General features: G+C 40.1%; 1 long non-coding RNA gene across 1 annotated transcript in view; it reads right to left on the reverse strand.

Moving 5' to 3' along the window:
- The window catches only part of LOC141570423 (uncharacterized), a 121,617-nt gene extending 119,713 nt beyond the window's left edge, over window positions 1-1,904 (reverse strand). The window contains exon 1 of the long non-coding RNA XR_012494429.2: window positions 1,741-1,904. This is a non-coding gene — a long non-coding RNA (uncharacterized LOC141570423). The remainder of the gene's footprint in view (window positions 1-1,740) is intronic.
- Between the last annotated feature and the right edge of the window lie 7,660 nt (window positions 1,905-9,564).

Genomic DNA, 9,564 nt, shown 5'->3' on the forward strand with positions numbered 1-9,564 from the left:
GGATCCAAAGCGATTTCTGTCAAGACAGCAGGCATGTGGGTGAAATCATCTTGGACCTTCAGCCCACACCAGCCACCAACTGAAGAGTGCCAAGTGACCCCGCTCAATGCCATGTGGAGAAGAATCACCCGGCCAAGCACTGCCCAAATTCCTGACCCACAAAATTATGAAATATAATTAAATGTTGTTTTAAGACAGCAAGTTTTGGGGTAGTACGTTATACAGCAATACAAAACCAAAATATCACACTAGCAACTAAAGACATATCTTGCTTTATTGTGCTTCGCTTTTTTTGCGCTTCATAGATGTTGCACGTTTTACAAACTGCGGGCAAGACCCTCCAACAGCAAAAAGATTACGACTCACTTTATTGCAATACTCACTGTATCGTGGTGGTCTGGAACCAAACCCACAATGTCTCCAAGGCACGCCTGTACTAGACTTGGACATCTTCAAAACTTTCATACTCAAAATTCAGTATTTCCTCAACTGCTTAGACTAGTGATAGGACTACCACATGCCAGGCATCCATGACTACAGGAGAAAGGGTCAGCTCCAAGTTAACACACAAGAGAAGCATCTCTTTCCCCATCACCTCCTCCCCCACTGTGCTAGAGCTAACTCTACATGGCCAAGAGAAGGGCCACCCCCTGCCACTGAGGACTCTAAGAATCATGAACTACAGAGCCTGGAGTTTGGCAGCTCACACAGGACCACCATCCCTGAGGTTGTCCTGTGACCAGCCCCATCCACTCCAATGTTCCACCAAACCCATGTCCACCAACCCCATGTCCACCACCTCATGGGGGTCACATGTGGTTATTCTTGGAGGTGGGATAAGAACCAGACCCTCTTACTCCAGCCCTTGCCCTTTCAGGCTGGGCTGAGGGAAGGAGAGCAAGTCTTGGAAAGAGAGATTCCTAAATCAATTTCCCCAGCCCACAATGACTGGCAGTTGTCACCCACTCACGTCCATGTGCCTCTTCTCACCTACCCACAGGGTTGCAAGGCCTGAGGGAGGTGGCGCTGTCATAAACCATAATTAGAGATATCATATACTTTAGCTCCCTGAGAACAAATTCTTCCTTACAACATGCAAATCCATTGTTCAACTTTCAAACTTCCAACTAACTTTCAAAGACATTATTGGGAACATATTAGGGAGGAAAGTAAGACACCGCCTCTTCTGAATTGTGGACATGGCCTTGAAATTCTGAAAAAGTCATTTCCAGGGTTGAGGCAAGAATGGAATATTTAAAAATAACATGATGAGGCTGGCAAACATGGATTAGCAAGGTCCAGCATGTAGCTGAGAAGTTATCACAGGGAAAAGGGGCGGTATAAAAAGGGTCTTCTCCCTCCCAGTTCCTGGCTTCAAAGTGAAGTCCCATCCAATGTCATTGACGATCTCTCTCCCAGTGTCTATATAGACGAATTAAAATGGTGAGTTGACCATCTGATAGATCAAAAAATCTGGATACTATTGGGAGAGAAAGGTGTTAATTTAAGGGAAAGCTTTTTTCTCAAAAGCCAAAGGAAGAAATTTTAGAATTTTTCTAAATTATCTCAATAATTTGCTCAATCTCTCACTCCAGACAAAGTATTTAAAGAAAAACTCTTTCCAGAACATTGTTGGGTCAGGTCCATAGAGGCAGGGAAGAGAAGAGGGAGGGGTAAAGCCACCCAGGTTACCTGTCTGGCTGCTTAGATGGGTCCAATTTCACTAAGAATCACACATACCTTTTCATTCCTTCCGCTGTGTTCACCTGACCTTTTTCAATTTCTCTTTCCTTTTTCCATTACCCTAAGGGAGTAATCTAGCCACTCAGACTTTCTTTGCATGCAAAATGTAACAGTTCTTTCTTTCAGATAAAGGCAGTCTCAGGGAGGGGAAAAGAAAAGCGCCTGGCTTCTTCAAATTAGCTCTGAAATAAAAGTCACTGCCAGATGTTATATAAAAGGTGACGTAATCCTAAAGTACTTCATTACATATGCAGCTCTGCTCTTCAGCCCAGGAAGAGTTTATTACATTTTGTCGATCCCATTTTCTATACCCACATCATTTTTACATAATTTTTCCTGCCTGACATACATCTTCACATTTTCACAGCAACCCATCAAGACAGCATTACAACAGCGCAGGGAACCCAGGTTAGCAGTTTACAAATAACGGTGCTAATAAGCCAAATCTGTCCCTGAGATACAAATCAGGGGTAAATGGTTTATTCATGCATGTGAGAAGCACATCTATTTTAGAATAATAGGGAAGAGAGCAGAGCGCCGTTCCAGCTGACACCGTGTTCTATGAGAACATGTACCGAATCTACTCTATAAGTAGCAAAATGGGGAAGTGCCAATCTAAACTTACTCTTGCAATTCTCTTCATTTTCCTAGTAAATTTCTGGCTTGTAGTGAAATAGATAGCCATGGCAAATACATTAAGATCAAGCTTCTTGCCTTTTTATATTTACACAAATTTTAGAAGAAAACGCAGCATTTGTACCACTGCAGTATCTAGCCACCTAGATGCTTTAAGCGCAAACACTGCGATACACTTCCTCCCCCTCCCCAAGTGCTAAGCATCTTTCCCCTCCTTCCCAGGTATTCACGCCCCCACTGCCCTCTAATGGTGAAAAGCAGCAGTGCAGGCTGGACGCTTCTTTCCTTCAAGAGGATTCAAGACAGGTTAGAGTGAATGGTTTAGAGGGCATCTGCCTTAAGGTCAACGTAAGAGACAAAGTACACTCAGTACTTGGAAATAACCCTATCTGACTCAGAATCCCAGTGGGATAAGAAAGTGCCTGTAACTCCCACCCCCAAGGAAACATACATGCCGTTCATCTTGAGAATCTCCTTCAGTTTTAAGGAAAGACCCTGTTAAAATGAACTTTATGGTTTTAAAGTATAATTACAAACTTAGGGTAACAGAGGTTCTCATTTTTTTATAAGAGCAGGATTTGAATCTGGGGCAAAGGGAGATGTGAAGGCTTCTCCAGGAATGCTGACCACCACCACCACTACCACCACCACCCACATGCCCTTCTCCCCCACTGCCCAGGAAATAGATACAGATCTGTAGATAACTAGACCGCAACATAAATTTATTCCAATTCCTACTTTGTCCAAGGTCAGTACATTCTTTAGTTCTACAAGTAGTTTGCTGCATGGGTTCAAATTTTCTTTTCCTTTTTTAAGTACTTTTTCTTTGTATGAAGGCTATTCGTGCATGTAGTCTAAAGAGTCAAATAGTTCTACAAATCTCATTCCAGAAAAACAGTAGTCCCAGCAGCCTCCACCTTCTGTTTCCTGCTCCCAAGAGGCAGCTGCTTTGAGCTCTTTTACCAGAATCATTTACTATTTACCTCCATATTTCTAAATAATGAGTTTATGTGGCTACTTCTTGATATTTCAGTTTAGGCCTATATTGACTTTGCACTGTGGAAGATGATTTCATACACACATACACACATGTATATAGTATATTATAATGTTGGTAAGATTGATAATCAATATTTGTAGCACTATAACTATTAAATTCCTGACAACTAAGTCATGTGGTATTACATATTTATCTTTCCTTCCCTGAACAACTTTTGATTTTTCCTGGAGTTTAAAAAAAAAAGTCCTTTTTTTCACATGCAAGTTTTCTATATGCTTCCTATATGCGTTCTGTAGGGCTGCCATACAAAATGCCACAGCATGAGTGGCTTAAACAACAGAAATGTATTGTCTCACAGTTCTGGAGGTTAGAAGTCTGAAATCAAGATGTCAGCAAGACCACGCTCTCCTGAAGGCTCTAGGGCAGGATTCTTGTCCCTTCCTAGCTTCTGGTATTTGCCAGCAATCCTTGACATTCCTTGGCTTATAGACACATTTCTGCCTTGATGGCCACATGGCCTCTTTTCCTGTGTATGCCTATGTCCTCCCATGGCATTCTCCTCACTTTGTATGTCTCTCTGTATCTCTTTTCCTCTTATCAGGACATCAATCATCTTGGATTAAGGGACAACCCGACTCCTATATGACCTCACCTTAACATGCGTATTAATTAATCTGCAAAAACCTTATTTCCAAATAAGATCACATTCTCAGGTACCAAGAGTTTCAATATATCTTTTGGGGGGCACTATTGTACCCACATTTATCTTCACTAATTTATCCTCAAACTCTGTCCAATTATCTAAATCTCCTCTGGATATAGTCAAACGTTTTCTGTTTCCTACCATGTTTCATCTTCTGTGTTTGTTCATACTCAAATGGGCTTTCCCTTTGTGACTGGCCACAGCTCATTTCCTTTCTGGTTCAAGTGCAATGCAGTGCATGTTTCTCTCTCAACAGTCTCATTGGCTCTCTAGGGTCACATGCCAATCTCAAACCAATAATTATAAGCAGGAGAATGCTACGTGCACCCTGGCTTAATCCTGGGTCATGTACTCCACCCCCGGAGGTGGCAGTGAGGTCAGCTTCATTTAACTACATTATCTGAACACAGGGAAGAGGTGAAACCACAAAGGGTGAATAGATGCTGGGCACCAAAAATAAATTAATGTCCACTACAGACTATTAAGCAATTTAAGAGGGGTCATTTTTCCCAGAACACAGATTTTGGCCGTCTAGAGAATTTTATGATAATCTACATTATCATTTTTATGATAATCTACTCATTCCAAGAAGGTTAAGAAAACAGAAAAGAAATTGAACAAAAATAAATTCAGATCTACATTTTATCCTTTTTCTGTTTTTATAGGGATTGGTTTGGTAATATGTAAGGAAAAAATACATATCACTTTAATATATTTTGACACCCTAAAATGTTTGGGGAGAAGGTACTATCCCAAATGGATAGTGGAAGGAAAGTAGAAGAAAATATCCTCTGGTCAAATTGTCATGATTTCAAATAGAATGATGCAGAAAATAAAAAATCACCACCAGGCAGGCAATAACCATCCTTTTGATAAAAGTGTTCTCCAGCTGAGATGCCACAAGAAATTTTCTTCAAATGAGTTTTCACACTACATTCTAGTTGTCCAACATCATCTATTCCCATCTGTGAAGAGTTCTGAGAGTCACAGCCTCATTCCCCCTTCACCCTATAGCATCTGTCTCTGTAAAGGAGTTCAGAAATGTTTAACTTTGGATTTCCTTTTTATTGGTTTTCTAATTAATTTTTTTTTTACTTTTGACCTAATTTTTTGTACTTTCGAACTACAGATCAAACTTTAACAGTCAACTTTTTCATTGAAACTGATGGTTTGAGCACAAGAATTAACAATATTTTCCAGTCTAAGTGCCTCAGTCAAAGCAAACAAAAGGCTTAAAGACATAAAACCTAAGACCATAAAATCAAAAAGAAAAAATGGGGGAAATAGGAGAAGATGATGGTTAATTTTATGTGTCAACTTGACTGGATCATGGGATGCCCAGCTATCTAGTTAAACATTATTTCTGGGTGTATCTGGGACAGTGTTACAAGAAGAGATTAACATTCGAATTGGTGGATTGTGAAAAGCAGATGGCCCTCCCCAACATGGGTAGGCATCATCCAATCCATTGAGAGTATGAATAGAACAAAAAGGCACCTGACTCTCTCTGCCTGACTCGGATCTTCTGCCCTCAGCACACTCCTGGTTCTCAGGACTTCAGATCCAGGCTGGAATCTCCTGCTGTCAGGTCTTCAAACTATACACTGGCTTTCCTGGGCCTCCAGCTTACAGATAGCAGATCATGAGACTTCTTAGCCTCCATAATCACGTAAGCCAATACCTTATAATAATTCTCCATCTCTCTCTCTCTCTCCATATATATATATATATATATATATATATATATATATATATATATATATATATATGTATATATATATGTGTATATATATATGTATATGTATATATACATATATATATACATATGTATATATATACACATATATTCACACACACACACACATATATATATATATGTATATATATGTTTCCCCTAAAATAAGACCTAGCCAGACAATCAGCTCTAATGCATCTTTTAGAGCAAAAATTAATACAAGATCTGGTATTATGTTACATTTTATTATATTGGACCGGTATTATATTATATTATATTATTATATTATATATTATATTATATAAGATGCAGTCTTATGTTATAGCAAAATAAGACCAGGTCTTATATTAATTTTTTGCTCCAAAAGACGCATTAGAGCTGATTGTCTGGCTAGGTCTCATTTTCAGGGAAACATGGTATAATATATATGTGTGTGTGTGTGTGTGTGTGTGTGTGTGTGTATACACATAGATATATACACATATAAATGTATATAAATATGTATACATATACACATATATACCAGGGACGCCAAAAAAAGTACACATTTTAAGAGATGTTATCTATGCATTAGTTTTTGAAGTTGAATTGAATTACGGTAGCAATGTGTGGTATGACATTCACTCAAAAGATGGTGTTCATCAAATGAATGCTAGCATCATTCATTGTATTACAATTTTAATACAGTTTTTTCCTTTCTTAAAATGTGTACACATTTTTTTTTTGGCACCCTCTGTATGTATTCCCCCCCTCTGGAGAACCCTGACTAATACAGATGGAATCGTAAGGAGGTTAGGAAAAGAAGAGAAAGAAAAAGCCAGGAAAACAATGGAATAAAGAAATTGGAGAAAATCATGTAAGATGGGAAAAGTCTAACCGGTGTTTGAGGACCTACACTATAGACCAGCAGCTTCATAAGTTACTGCCTAGCTCTGTGCATCTCTCTGGACCTAAACCTCCCCGTTGAGAGCAGTGACTCAACACATCTCTGAGTCCCTCCAGTGCTAGTACACTGTGGGTGCCACCCACTCAGTCAACACCCATGTGATGGGTGACTACCTGGCAGGGTCCTCTCCTGTGTAGGAATAACAATCAAGCAGTTCACTGTAGGGCCTGGTTTTAAATGCTGCTTTTGCCAAATGAAGTTATCTTCGGCATTCTGAGATCACAGGGAGGACGCCCAGTGGGATGGGCAGCTAAGTGCTGGATGTAAAGCTGCCAAACCATCAGGCCCAAGGGAGGCGCTTGGCATTTCCTAAAAACTCGACATTTAAAATGACACATCTTGACATCCCCTTCCCAGAACCCATCACCTCACCTTCTATGGGGTTTTATTGGTTAAAAAATAAATAAATAAAAAATAAATAAAACAGCTTTCGATTCCAGGTGACATTAGCTAAAGGCCTATTACCCAGATCACTGCCTTAAACCAAATACACCAAAGCAGAGATACAAGCTCTTTTATGTCTCATTCTCCCTTCTATTTGCTGTGGCCTTACATGTAAGCTCCTGAGATTTTGTAGTGTGATTGGTAGTAAGAAATTCTGGCCAGCAGTGATCTTCAACCCTGAAACATTCAAATCACCTGGAGAGGTTTGTTTTGATTTTGTTTGTTTGCTTTTTTTTTTAATGAGTGTTTGGGCCCCTTTTCTAAAAAAAATTTTATTTAATTGGTCTGGTGGGGGGGTCCAGGCATTACTCTTTTTTCAATCACTCCCCAGGTGATTCTAATACGAAGCCAGGATGGACCCACTGGGCTGAGGGACTACAGTGTTTCCAGAAGGTTCAGAGTAGCAGGGAGCACCTCAGACACTTGCTTTACATTCCCAATATTTTTAGCCAAGAAGTCTTAACAGAAGGGAAGTTCCACCTACACCACCAGTAGATGCTGCATATTTAGATCTGGCTTTTCTCTTTCCCTTACAGAACTTTCATCTGATATAGACATTCCCCAAGCAAGCAACGGTCTTACCAAGGGTAAAAAAAAAAAAAAAAAAAGAAAGAAAATACCAAATTCTTGCCAAATGAGTACCCTTTTAAACTTGGGGCTTACATCACCATTTTAGCACTTACATTAATAATCTGTGTTTCCCCCATCTAAGGATATGTGTTCCAACGTCAAGCTCTTCTGTTTCTATAATATACTACTCATCAGCAAAGCCACGTCTTAGGGAATGGAGAAAGTAGAGTTAACGCTAATATGTTCCTGAATATTAAACTTTCTCCAGCATTCCGAAAAGTCTGTCTCTCCATGGAGTTTAAAAGAGCTCTATCTATTGTTCCTGAGCACTAGCTCATAGTTTCTTGTGAATGTTTATTAAAGTACATTATCTGGCTTCCGTGGCCATCAATTATCACTTTTTAAAATTTGGCAACAATAATCTTCCCTAGGGGCCGGTCCGGTGGCTCAGGCAGTTAGAGCTCCATGCTCCTAACTCCGAAGGCTGCCCGTTCGATTCCCACATGGGCCACTGGGCTCTCAACCACAAGGTTGCCAGTTCAATTCCTCGAGTCCCGCAAGGGATGGTGGGTAGCGCCTCCTGCAATTAAGATTGAACACGGCACCTTAAACTGAGCTGCCTCCAGAATGGCTCAGTTGGTTGGAGCACATACTCTCAACCACAAGGTTGCCAGTTCAATTCCTTGAGTCCTGCAAGGGATGGTGGGCTGCGCCCCCTGCAACTAGCAATGGCAACTGGACCTAGAGCTGAGCTGCACCCTCCACAACTAAGACTGAAAGGACAACAACTTGACTTGGAAAAAAGTCCTGGAAGTACACACTGTTCCCCAATAAAGTCCTGTTCCCCTTCCCCAATAAAATCTTTTAAAAAATAAAAAATAATCCTCCCTATAACCTACCACGTATTTACAATATATCGGACACCATGTTAGACACTGTAAATATAGTATCTCTAACCACAGGACAACCCTGCAAAATAAGCACTGCTTTCTCAAGGTCACGGATGAAAGACCTCATAGTTAGTAACTGTTAGAGCTGGGATTCAAATTCAGTTCTGTCTGGCTCCAAAAAATAATAATCTTTTCACAATGCTCTATTGCCCACAGAAAATCTGTTGGAAGGTCAATAATATAACAAAACAATAAAAGTAAATATTTGTATAACAAAGAGCAGAATTATCCCCCAATGTTCTCTCCTAACTCCCTGAATCATAGAAAGGCATCGTTAAGTCCCAGCTTTCACATCCTCAACTACATTAACAAAAAGTCTTTAGAGCCTCCAAGTCCTTTGAAAATGGAAACACTTCCTGATTGACTTGTGTGATGTGTCATAAGGTCATTTATAAACCATGTATAATCAGGTCATATAGCCATTTCATCGATATGGCTGGTAGAGTGGGGAACCGGAAGGTCCAAGACACAGATGGACATATTTTCAAGTCAACTAGGAAAAACCTTCTAAAAGGGCATGCAAGTTCTTATGCAGATCAGGTTCCTTGAGAGAGGGCAGACTCCAGGAACATTTATTCATCTACATTCAAAGCACAATAGTGAAGAAAAACACACACACACTCAATCCCTACCCTCACAAAGCTTTCAGTCTAATGGTGGGGAGATAGGCATTAATCAAATAATCCCACAAACATGATCATGTGAGAAATACTATAAAGGAAAAGCACAGGGTTCTTTGACAGCATATAGATTAGAGGGCCTGATCTAATTGGGGGGGTGGGGGGGAAGGGAGGAGTAGTGTACAGTGAAGAAAGGCTTCCCTGAAGAATTTTCATT

The sequence above is a fragment of the Rhinolophus sinicus genome, chromosome 3 (assembly GCF_057876585.1).
Source record: "Rhinolophus sinicus isolate RSI-liver-muscle chromosome 3, RSI-T2T, whole genome shotgun sequence".
Taxonomy (NCBI): Eukaryota; Metazoa; Chordata; class Mammalia; order Chiroptera; family Rhinolophidae; genus Rhinolophus; species Rhinolophus sinicus.